The sequence below is a fragment of the Aotus nancymaae genome, unplaced genomic scaffold, assembly GCF_030222135.1.
Source record: "Aotus nancymaae isolate 86718 unplaced genomic scaffold, 86718_ANA_hifiasm-v0.15.2.pri h1tg000083l, whole genome shotgun sequence".
In the NCBI taxonomy this organism is placed as follows: Eukaryota; Metazoa; Chordata; class Mammalia; order Primates; family Aotidae; genus Aotus; species Aotus nancymaae.
This window is the reverse complement of record NW_026988498.1, coordinates 1,609,210-1,622,478: the sequence shown is the minus strand read 5'-3', so window position 1 is coordinate 1,622,478 and position 13,269 is coordinate 1,609,210. Positions and strand designations below refer to the sequence as shown.

At 38.0% G+C, this 13,269-nt stretch overlaps 1 long non-coding RNA gene across 1 annotated transcript in view; it reads left to right on the top strand.

Moving 5' to 3' along the window:
• Positions 1-13,269, top strand: part of LOC105710890 (uncharacterized) — a 27,435-nt gene extending 14,166 nt beyond the window's left edge. The window contains exon 3 of the long non-coding RNA XR_010339707.1: positions 12,315-13,269. This is a non-coding gene — a long non-coding RNA (uncharacterized LOC105710890). The remainder of the gene's footprint in view (positions 1-12,314) is intronic.

Sequence of the window (13,269 nt, the reverse complement as noted above, 5' to 3'; positions counted from 1 at the left end):
AATGTAAATGGCCTAAATGCCCAAATCGAAAGACACAGACTGGCAAACTGGATAAAAAGTCAAGACCCATTGGTGTGCTGTATTCAGGAGACCCATCTCACATGCAAAGACTCACATAGACTCAAAATAAAGGGATGGAGGAAGATTTACCAAGCAAATGGAGAGCAAAAAAAAAAAAAAAAAAAAAAAGCAGGAGTAGCAATCCTAGTCTCTGATAAAATGTACTTTAAACCAACAAAGATCAAAAGAGACAAAGAAGGGCATTACATAATGGTAAAAGGACCAATGCAATGAGAAGAGCTAACTATCCTAAATATTTATGCACCCAATGTAGGAGCACCCATATACATAAAGCAAGTTCTTAATGACCTACAAAGAGACTTAGACTCCCGCACAATAATAGTTGGAGACTTTAACACTCCACTGACAATATTGGACAGATCAATGAGACAGAAAGTCAACAAGGATATCCAGGAATTGAATGCAGATTAGGACCAAGCAGACCTAATAGACATTTACAGGACACTCCACCCCAAATCCACAGAATACACTTTCTTCTTAGCACCACATTGCACTTACTCTAAAATTGACCATGTAATTGGAAGTAAATCACTCCTCAGCAAATGCAAAAGAACGGAAATCATAACAGTCTCTCAGACCACAGGGCAATCAAATTAGAACTCAGGATTAAGAAAAGCACTCAAAACTGCACAATCACATGGAAACTGAACAACTTACTCCTGAAGAATGGATAAACAATGAAATGAAGGCAGAAATAAAAATGTTTTTTGAAACCAATGAGAATGAATACACGATGTACCAGATCCAATGGGACACATTTAAAGCAGTGTCTAGAGGGAAATTTATAGCAATAAATGCACACATGAGTAGCAAGGAAAGATCTAAAATGATACCCTATCGTCAAAATTGAAAGAGCTAGAGAACCAAGATAAAAAAAACTCAAAAGCTAGCAGAAGACAAGAAATAACTAACAGTTATAATAAATAACAGTTCTGATCAGAGCAGAACTGAAGGAGATAAGAGACACAAAAAGCCCTTCAGAAAATCAATATATCCAGAAGCTGGTTTTTTGAAAAGACCAACAAAATAGACTGACCACTAGCTAGACTAATAAAAAATAAAAGAGAGGAGAATCGAATAGATGCAACAAAAAACGACAAAGGGGAGATCACCACTAATTCCTCGGAAATACAAATTACCATCAGAGATAACTACAAATGACTCTATGCACATAAACCAGTAAATCTGGAAGAAATGGCTAAATTCCTGAACACTTGCACACTCCCAAGACTAAGCCAAGAAGAAGTTGAAACCCTGAATAGACCAATAACAAGGTCTGAAATCGAGGCAGCAATTAATAGCCTACCAACCAAAAAAAGTCCAAGTCCAGACAGGTTGACAGCCGAATTCTACCAGACATACAAAGAGAAGCTGGTACCATTCCTGTCGAAACTATTCCAAACAATACAAAAAGAGGGAATCCTCCCTGACTCTTTCTATGAGACCAACATCGTCCTGATACCAAAAACTGGCAGAGACACAACTAAAAAAGAAAACTATAGGCCAATATCCATGATGAATATTGATGTAAAAATCTTCAATAAAATATGGGCAAACCGAATCCAACAGCACATCAAAAAGCTTATCCACCACAACCAAGTAGGCTTCATCCCAGGGATGCAAGTCTTGTTCAACATACACAAATCTATAAGTGTAATCCACCACATAAACATAACCAAAGACAAAAACCACATGATTATCTTAATAGATGCAGAGAAGGTCTTAGACAAAATTCAACAGTACTTTATGCTAAAAACTCTCAACAAACTAGGCATCAGTGGAACGTATCTCAAAATAATAAAAGCTATTTACAACAAACCCACAGCCCATATCATACTGAATGGGCAAAAACTAGAAGCATTCTCTTTAAAAACTGGCACTAGGCAAGGATGCCCTCTCTCACCACTCCTAGTCAATATAGTATTGGAAGTTCTAGCCAGATAAATTAGGCAAGAAAAAGAAATAAAGTGCATTCAACTAGGAAAAGAAGAAGTCAAATTGTCCCTATTTGCAGATGACATGATCATATATTTAGAAGACCATATTGCATCAGCCCAAAACCTCCTTAAGCTGATAAGCAACTTTGGCAAAGTCTCAGGATACAAAATCAATGTGCAGAAATCACAAGCATTCCTATTCACCAATAACAGACAAACAGAGAGCCAAATCATGAGCGATTTCCCATTTATGATTGCTACAAAGAGAATAAAATACCTAGGAATACAACTAACAAAGAATGTAAAAGATCTCTTCAAGGAGAACTACAAACCACTGATCAAGGAAATAAGAGAGGACACAAACAGATGGAAAAACATTCCATGCTCATGGTTAGGAAGAATCAATATTGTGAAAATGGCCATACTGCCCGAAGTAATTTGTAGATTCAATGCTATCCCCATCAAGCTACCATTGACCTTCTTCACAGAACTGGAGAAAACCACTTTAAACTTTATATGGAACCAAAAGAGAGCCTGCATAGCCAAGACAATCCTAAGCAAAAAGAACAAAGCTGGAGGCATCACACTATCTGACTTCAAACTACACTACAAGGCTACAGTAATCAAAACAGCATGGTACTGGTACCAAAAGAGAGATATAGACCAATGGAACAGAACGGAGGCCGTGGATGCAACATCATGCGTCTACAACCATCTGATCTTTGACAAACCAGACAAAAACAAGCAATGGGGAAAGGATTCCCTGTTTAATAAATGGTGTTGGGAAAACTGGCTAGCCATGTGCAGAAAGCTGAAACTGGACCCCTTCCTTACACCCTACACTAAAATTAACTCCAGATGGATTAAAGATTTAAACATAAGAACTAACACTATATAACCCCTAGAAGAAAACCTAGGCAACACCATTCAGGACATAGGCACAGGCAAGGACTTCATGACTAAAACACCAAAAGCAATGGCAACGAAAGCCAAAATAGAAAAATGGGATCTAATTAAACTTAAGAACTTCTTTCTGCATAGCAAAAGAAACAATCATTAGAGTAAACTGGCAACCAACAGAATGTGAAAAAATTTTTGCAATCTACTCATCTGACAAAGGGCTAATATCCAAAATCTACAAAGAACTAAAGCAGAATTACAAGAACAAAACAAACCCATTCAAAAGTGGGGGAAGGATATGAACAGACACTTTTCAAAAGAAGACATATGTGATGCCAAAAAACATATGAAAGAATGCTCATCCTCACGGGTCATTAGAGAAATGCAAATCAAAACCACATTGAGATACCATCTCATGCCAGTCAGAATGGCAATCATTAAAAAATCAGGAACAACAGATGCTGGAGAGGATGTGGAGAAGAAGGAACACTTTTACACTGTTGATGAGAAGGTAAATTAGTTCAACCATTATAGAAGACAGTGTGGTGATTCCTCAAGGATCTAGAAACAGAAATTCCATTTGACCCAGCAATCCCATTACTGGGTATATACCCAAAGGATTATAAATCATTCTGTTATAAAGACACATGCACATGTATGTTCACTGCAGCGCTGTTTATGATAGCAAAGACCTGGAACCAAGCCAAATGCCCATCAATGATAGACTGGATGAAGAAAATGTGGCACATATACACCATGGAATACTATGCAGCCATAAAAAATGACGAGTTCATGTCCTTTGTAGAGACATGGATGAATCTAGAAACCATCATTCTCAGCAAACTGACATAAGAACAGAAAACCAAACACTGCATGTTTTCACTCATAGGTGGGTGATGAACAATGAGAACACTTGGGCAGGGAGAAGGGAACAACACTCACAGGGCTAGGTTGGGGGGTGAAGGGGAGGGGAGGGACGGCGAGAGGAGGGCAGGGAGGATGGGGAGGGATAACACTGGGAGAAATGCCTGATGTAGGTGATGGGGGAGGGAGGGGATAGAGACAGCAAATCACCATGGCATGTATGTAACTATGCAACAATCCTGCAGGATGTAGGATGTGCACATGTACCCCAGGTCCCAAATACAATAAAAAAAGTAATAAAAATAACTATAGGTACAATAAGTTGTTAAGAAATACAACAATATAAAAAGATGTAAATTGGGGCAACAAAAATATTAATTGTGTGGGGAGAGCAAAGTTCTAGAGTATCTGTGTGTGACCAAAGTTAAGTTGTTATCAGGCAAAATAGTCTATTATGATTATAAGATTTTTTGAATGTAAGCTGCATAGTAACCACAAAACAAAAATTTACATTAGATACACAAATAAAAAAGGGAAAAAATAAATAATTAAACATTATAGAAAATCATCAAACCACAAGGTTAAGCAAAAAAAAGGGGACAAAGAATCTACAGAACAATGAGAAAACAATTTACAAATAGGAGGAATAAATTTTTACCTATCAATAACAACCTTGAATGTAAGTGAATTAAATTCTCCTATCAAAAGGCATAGAGCGGCTGAATTTAGCTTTAATGACACATATAGGCTGAAAGTGAAGACATGAAAAAAGTTATTCCATACAAATAGTAATGAAAAGAGAACAGGGGTGGCTATACTTATTCCAGATAAAATAGACTTTAAGTCAAATCTGTTACAAGAGACAAATATGGTCATTATTTAATGAGAAAGGGGTAAAATCACTAAGAAGACATAAAAACTATAAATATTTATGCAGTGTCTTAGTCTGTCTTCTGCTTCTATAACAGAATGCCACAGACTGGGTAATTTATAATGAAAGGAAATTTATTCAACTCATGGTTCTGCAGGCTGGGAAGTTCAAGAGCATGACACTGGCATCTGACAAAGGTCATCCCATGGCAGAAGGAAGAAAGGTGGAAATGAGTACATGAAACAGAGAGAGGCACAGGGGCCAAATTTGCTCTATAACAACACACTCTTGCAATAGCTAACATACTTCTACTATAACATTAATCCATTCATTAGGATTCTGTCCTCATGACCCAATCACCTATCAGCTCCCTCAACACTATTGCATTGGGGTTTAAATTTCCAACACATAGACTTTTGCGGGACACATTCAAGCTATAGCATTGAACCAACATTGGAGCTCCTAAATATATAAATCACATATTAATAGATTTGAAGGAAGGAATAGATAGCAATACAATAATATTCGAAGAGACTTCTATACCTCTCTTCCAATAACAGATGGATAAACTAGACAGAGAACTAATGGGGAAATACTCGATTTGATTGCATTTAGACCAAAGTGACCTAGAAAACATACAACATATAGACCCTCTCATCCAACAACAGCGTAATATAGTTCTTTTTCTAGCACACATGGAACATTCTTCAGGATAGACCATATGTTAGGTGACAAAATAAGTCTTAAATTCAAGAAGATAAAAACCATCTAGTATTGTTTCTGACCATAGTGATATGAAACTAACAACCAGTAAGAGAAGGATTTTGTAAAACAAATATGTGTGAATTAAACAACATGATCCTGAACAAGCAATGTGTCAAACGGTAAACCAAAAGGGAAATCCAAAAATATCTTGAGACAATTGATTATAAAAATACAACATTTCAAAAGCTAGGAGATTCAGGAAAAGAAGTTCCAAGAGGGAAGTTTATAGCAAAAAAATGCTCACAATAAAAAGGAAGAAAGATTCCAAATAACCTAACCTTACACCTTTAAGAGCTAAAGAAGAACAATCTAAATCCAAAGTTAGCAGAAGAAAGGAAATAATAAAATCACCAGAAATAAATCAAATAGATAAGAAAAAACATAAAAATTAATAGCATTAAGAGTTGGTTATTTGAAAAAATAATTAAAGTTGACAAATCTCTAGCTATACTAAGAAAAAAGAGAACACTCAAAATGAGAAATGAAAGTGGAGACATCAAAACAGATGCATCAGAAATAAAAATAAGAATCATTATAAACTATTATGAGCAAGTATTTTCCAACAAATTAAATAACCTAGAGGAAATCAATGAATTCCTAAAAAATAACCTATCAAGATTGAATCAGGAAAAAATAGAAAGCTTGAACAGATTAATAACAAATAAAGACATTGAAGAAGTAATTAAAAACCTCCCAAAAAAGAAAATCCCAGGACCAGATGGTTTATGCAGCTGAATTCTATCAAACATTAAAGAATTATTACCAAGACTTCTTAAACTCTTCAGAACAATAGAACTAGAGGAAATACTTCCAAACACATTTTATGAAGCTAGATTATCTTGATATCTAAACCAAGCAAAGGCAAAAGCTACAGGCCAGTATCTCTGATGAAAATGGATGCAAACAATCATCATAAAATATTAGCAAACCAAATTTAACAACACACCAAAAGGTTATGCACTCAGGCAAAGTGAGACATATCCCTGGCATAGTTTAACATATGCAAATCAATCAACATGATATATCATGTTAATATAATAAAAGATAAAAACACATGACCATTTCAACACATAAAAAGCATTTGACAAAGTTCAATATACTTTCTTATGTTTCTTTTTAAAATTTTTTAAATTATTTTACAGAAAAGGATTTCACTTTGTCACCCAGATAGGAGTGCAGTAGTGCGATCATAGCTTGCTGAAGCCTTGAACTTTTGGGCTCAGTTGTCAGCATCCTTTCTTGCTAAAAACTTTTAAGTGTAGGTGTAGAAGAAAAGTTCCTTGATAGAATAAAGACCATTTGTAAAAAACCCACAGCTAACATCACAATCAATGGGGAATAATTAAAAGCTTTTCCACTACTTCTTTCTCTTGCCTGATTTCTCTGACCAGGACTTGCCAATACTGTGTTGAATAGGAGTGGTGAGAGACGACATGCTTGTCTTGTGCCAGTGTTTAAGAGGAATGCTTCCAGTTTTTCCTCATTCAGTATGTATTGCTTTAAACTCCTAAATGTTTACTAATTTCTTATAGCAGTGATATTCATATATATTGTTTTAAATCAACTTACTGTATATAAGTCCCCTAAAAAGATATGCTTAACAATATCAAAGACTTTCCTGGTTGACCCCTTTTTGTATTTTTATGTTTTGATTTTTAGTCTCTAGTTTTCTGTCTAATTTTTCATTTTCAGTCTCTGGTTTCCTATCTAGTTTCTAGTTTTCTATTCTAATCAACAGAATGTGTTTCTTTACACCCCTAGTATTATGCTCTCTGAAGAAACATTAAGCTTTTATGGCCTAGATCTACTTATGCCCCAAAACTACCAGCAACAGCCATTTGTCTATGTATATTTTCAGTGGGTGGCTGTACATGGATTCCATCATGGGGACCTCTACCCAGTTAAAAATATCAAGCCAGCCACAGCCTATTTGAGCTAATAAACAATTTGAAAATTTTGCCTCTTTAGTTTGGGCAGTTTGCCAATAGCCAGCTGCACAGATGAGAAAGCCAGTACCTTGCATAATCAATTTCTCCTCCTGAGAGCTTGACTTCATCATTATGTAAAAGAATGGGGGAACAAGAATGTCTTACTTAAAAATAGGCTGGGCGTGATGGCTTATGCCTGTAATGCCAGCACTTTGGGAGGCCAAGGTGGGAGGATCACTTGAGGTCAGGAGTTCAAGACCAGCCTAACCAACATGGTGAAACCCTGTCTCCACTAAAAATACAAAAATTAGTTGAGCATGTTGGCATGCATCTGAAGTCCCAACTTCTTGGGAGGCTGAGGCAGGAGAATTGCTTGAACTCAAGAGGCAGAGGTTACAGTGAGTAGGATGGCACCACTGTACTCCAGCCTGGGCAACTCAGTGAGACACTGTCTCAGAAAATTTACATATTTTTATGAATATGTAATATTTATATAAATATTAAATACAAATATATTTATATGTTAAGTACATTAATTATAACATCTATATAAATAGTTGACCCTTAAACACCATGGGGGTTAGGGGTGCTGAGCCCCTGTACAGTGGAAAATTTGCAGATAACTTTTGACTCCCCAAAATTGTAGCTACTAATAGCCTATTGTTGACTAGAAGCCTTACTGTAACATAAAGTCAGCACATATTTTTATGTTATATGTACTATATATTATATTCTTATAATACAGTAAGCTAGAGAAAGGTGATTTCTTAAAAAATACCATGAATCTCCAAATTTTAAAAAATATATTTATTTGTAGAACTCTATGGGAAGTGGACCCATGCAGTTTAGTCCCGACATGATCAAGGGTCAACTGTATATATTTAAATATAGGGTTAAGCACAAAAATGGCCTCTTATTCCAAGACGAAGCCTAAGCAGGGAGAATTCTGGAGGTGAAATCTTGAATTTGGGGGCTCTAATAAACTGCAAAATTACTCCCCCACCCCCCACAACCCTTCTGGCTGAGTCTCTGACCCTGATTTATATTTGCTCCATGATATTCAGACTCCGAGAGTCAGCCATTGTTGGGAGACGTGACCTGCCATGGGCCCCAGCATCTCTGCACACTCTTACTGGGTATGCCAGGAGCAGAAGATCCAACTGCTCTTTCCTCAGGCCATTCCTCAGGGTTGGTTTTGCAGCGAGTAGCCTTGAGAGACAAAATGAGATCTTCCCCCAGAAAACAGGCTTGTTCATTGCTCACCAACTCACCATAAAAACAGAGAACCCCTAAGCTGTGTTCCTCTCTTGTAGCAAAAGCCATAATATGCACATGCATCTCTCATGGGCCCTTGATGTCATCCCTTGAAATTTTGAGGGCATAGAGAACTGATGCAAAGAAACATGAAGCTCTGGCTACTGCTTCTGCGATGAGTAATAAAGTCCTCTGTCCCTGATCTAGGAATCTCATGTCTCTTGCCAGCACCCATAAAATAGTACAGACTAACTGTTAGGTTTGTAAATAGAGTAACAACTTAGCTTTTCCTCATCTTCCATTCTTTTCTTAACAAACAGATTTCTGCCTGCACCTCTCTATAAACTCTAAGGGTATTAGCAATGCTCAAAACAAATGAGCACTTTAGTTCTTTCTTTTTAGTGTTAGAAGTCTATACTCATTGTATTAATACTTCCTGTAGACTGTAGGACCATAGCAATGTGTCTTGTTCATTTCTGTACCCCAGTGCCTGAGACAGTGGACAACAACGTCAGGCATTACATCATGGCCTTTGCTGCATTTGAAACTGTCTCCTCTGTTTCCCTCTACATCTCTTCTGGGAGCTCACTAATACTTTGTTTTTTAATGTTCTCACTGGACCTTAGTAGCCTATGGACTCATCTTCCACCCCCAGCCTCTAACTCATTTTTTTAAAAACACAAATCCAATATCAGAACTTATCTCTATAAAGATTTCCTGTCAGTTAAAGGTTAAAGTCACTGGCCTGGAACATGGAGGGATGGTGTAGGCCTTGCCAACTGTTAAATCAGGAACTGGAAAGGATCTGAGGTTTTTGCCCCAGTTGAAATATAGCAGTAAGACCCTGACAGTCATATCTATGTGCTGACGATAGACAGACACTGGCGAAAGATACCAGGCTCCTGCATCAGGAGCTAAGATGGCTCACTACTCCTCAAAAGCAGCAGCCAGAGCAACATCTGGCACCTTGATCCCCATTTCCAAGTCAAATGGCACCTGCATACCCATGGAGTGCATTATAAGGGAGACACCACAAAATTAGTAAATTCTGATCTTACACAGAGCCACTGTTGACCTGTCTATTCTCCTTTCCAGAGAGAGATCACTCATGTAATGTAAGCCATTCTTTTTCAGAGAAAGGAAGGACAGTTCATCTTTTTACCTTAAGACATCTAAAGAGACGTCTGACCCTATTCTTCACTTTCTTGGAATTTTACCTTATACAATGGCTGTAAATGCCCTTGCTCAGAGAACCCAGAATTGTAAGAGATATGAGAAGTGCAGGCAGAATGGATTCCTACACTTAGATCATTAGCCTTGCCTCTCTTGTTCCTATGCTAATTCAAGCCGCAGGGGGAAAACTGTTGGTTTTTAAGAACATAGTGTTCTTCCATGCCTCAGGATTTTGTTTGCATTTCTGTTTTTCCTTCTCTCACATATCAAATAATTACTTAATGTCTTATCTCATATCCAGTATATCCTGTGCCATGTCTTCCTTTCTGCCTCTTGGTATCTGGTACCGAATGTAGTCTTAGTACTTATCACACTTGACATTTCATTTTTCATTTGTTGTGCCTGATATTTGTTGTGTTTCAACTGAGGGAGTTGAGAATAGAAACAATGCTTCATTTGTATTTGTATCCTAAATCCAATACATTGACTAGCACATTGGGATTCAATTTATGTCGGTGAAAGAAAAAGAAATCGTTATGTAAAAAAGGCACCTGCACTTGTAGTATGTTTATCACAGCACTCTTCACAATAGCAAAGATATGAAATCAGACAAAATGTCCATTAATAGATAACTGGATAAAGAAAATGTGATGTGTATGTATCATGGAATACTACTCATACATAAAAAGAATGAAATCATGCCTTTTGCAGCAATATGGATGGGTCTGGTGCCATTATCCTAAGTGAAATAACTTAGAAACAGAAAGTGAAGTACCACATGTTCTCAGTTCTCACTTATAAATGGAAGCTAAACAATGGGCACACATGGACATACAGTGTGGAATAATAGACACTGGAGACTCTAAAAGGTAGGAGGGTGGGAGCCGGGTGTGGATTGAAAAATTACCTATTTGGCACAAAGTTCACTATTTGGGCGATGGGTACACTAAAGACCAGACTTCAGCTGGGTTCGGTGGCTCATGCCTGCAATCCAGCACTTAGGGAGGCCGAGGTGGATGGATCACTTGAGGTTAGGAGTTTGAGACAAGCCTGGCCAACATGGTAAAACCCTGTCTTTACTAAAAATACAAAAATTAGCTTCTGGTGGTGGGCACCCATAATCCCAGGTACTCTGGAGGCTGTGGCAGGAGAATTGCTTGAACCTAGGAGATGGAGGTTGCAGTGAGCCAAGATCATGCCACTTCACTCCAGTCTAGGTAAAAGAGCAAAATGACCAGACTTCACCACTGTGTAATATATGTATGTCAGAAAGCTGTACTTGTAACCTTTAAATCTGCAAGAACAACAAAATAAAATGAAAATAAAAAAGCAGCAGCAATTCCAGCAAACCTTGCCCATCTCTGCTGTATTTTCTGCTTGCAAATTTTCCTAACCTGCTACAGTGTAAATCCATTAGATACCAGGTGGGATGGCACAGTGGTGAGGGTCTGTCCCTGCAGCTGTGACAACTCAATCCAACTTAATCTAACTTAATTTCAGAGATTCTCTTGTTTGGGGTAGTCTCTAGCTAATTGTATTCTCCTTTCATTGATGGAGCTATTTCTGTCTTATTATTTTACAAGAATTAATTGCACCACAGTTTCAGTTGTTGCCCAGAATTTGTTCAGGGCCCTTTTTTGCCTGTAGAATCTTCTTTACTAATGAGGGCTGTGATCTTTTTCATGCTCTTCAGCTCTTTGAGACTTTTCCACTTCCTCCTAGACATGCTGATTTTTCTAGGCAAGAAACTGCAGTTTCCGTATCTCCTTCTGGATTTAAATATACCTCCTCTGTTTAAAAATCAGGGCTGGAAGTAAATTAAGCATATAATGGCTTGAGTTCATGTGAGTCACCAGTCCATATCTCAGAGTAACTGTTTTTCAATGATTTCCCAGGTGAAGTAATGTTGGTCGCCTATGGAATAGAGTTTTGCAGGCTTAACGAGCTCTTCTGTTTTGTCATCCAAAAACTCATAAACACTGCCAAGAAGTGTTTGGTTTTCCACTGGTGTCACATGGAATGGAGCTGGGTGTTCAAAGTTTCTGGCATGGCCACTGGGCCACATGCCAGTCCCAGAGGGTGGAATGTGTCCTATCTTCTCAGAAATTAACACCCAAAGTCTCACCCTTTCTTACATAGTTTAAAAAGATTAATTCCAAGATAAAGAGTACATAGTTAGCTGATTCCCACATGGGATGTAATTAAGAGCCCAGCCACTGAAACCAGATTTCCTGAGTCAAATTCTACTTACCTCACTTAATAGCTGGGTATTTGTGGGCAATTTCCTTAACTTCTCTATTCCTTGGTTACCTCTTCTATAAGATGGAAATAATGGTAAATCCTACCTTTCTGTGAAGAGTGAGTTAAAATGTGTAACATACTTATAGAATAGTACCTGGCACACAGAAAGCATCCAGTTAGTACTAGCGAATGTTAGTGATTGGTGTTGGAACATGGATAGAATTCTAAGTGGCAGAGGCCATATGTGACAGAAACGCACACTAAAAATTGTAGTTTTCCTTGTTCTCCATGTGTTCCAAGTACCAGAAACCAGTTGATGAAGAGAGGCTTCCAGTCCAGCACCAGCCTCCTAGTGACGACTGGCAGGCCATGGAAACTGGAGCTGGAGTCACACCCATCAGCACTCTGTGGCCAGAGCTCGAGTAGGGAATCCCACCGGGAGTGACAATGACCACAGCACGGTGGATGTGACATCATCTAATGTTGCTAACCTATGTCTGGATAGTTGATTTGCCCCAGTGTATGGGTATGTAAAAGAATTCGGTCCTGTGAAGATATGCTGCATAACAAGCAAAATTTCATGATGTAAAATGAAAATGTGTCCTAACCCACCCAGAGCCTGTCACATCACATGTCACTCCATGTGCCTGCCTGTCCCATTTCATGAAACTTGAGTGTTTAAGGGCAAAACCAAGTCTTCCTCATCTTTATAACTAAGGGTAACAACAAAGAAAGCTTATTGGAGAGCTGGGGTGGTGCTTGAAGCACTGTTTTAGACACATAAAGTTTAAGGTGCATATTATATGTTTACATAAAGAAAAGGAAAACGGAAGAGAGAGAAAAGACAGAGAAAGAAAAATATGCTAAAATGTGAACTGTATAATCGATTAAAGTTGGGAACTAATAAATAGTATCTAAATGCACAGTTCCAAAACTGTGCACCTAGTCACCCTGAGGCCCCACAGTGAACTCATAGGAATCCCATGGGCCATTTCACCAAGGACATACAAATGGCCAATAAGCCCATGAAAAGATGCTTGCATCATTAGGCAGTAAGGAATTGTAATTAAATCCACAATGAGACACCATTTAACACCCACTAGAATAGCTGTTACAACTACAGGGGCAGACGAAAACTATATCCTGACGAGGGTGTGGAGAAACTGGAAACTCACACATACCTGATGGGACTGTAAGCCTGTGTACTTTGGGGAACAGCTTCTCAAAACAATTAAACATAAACTGCTACCAGTCA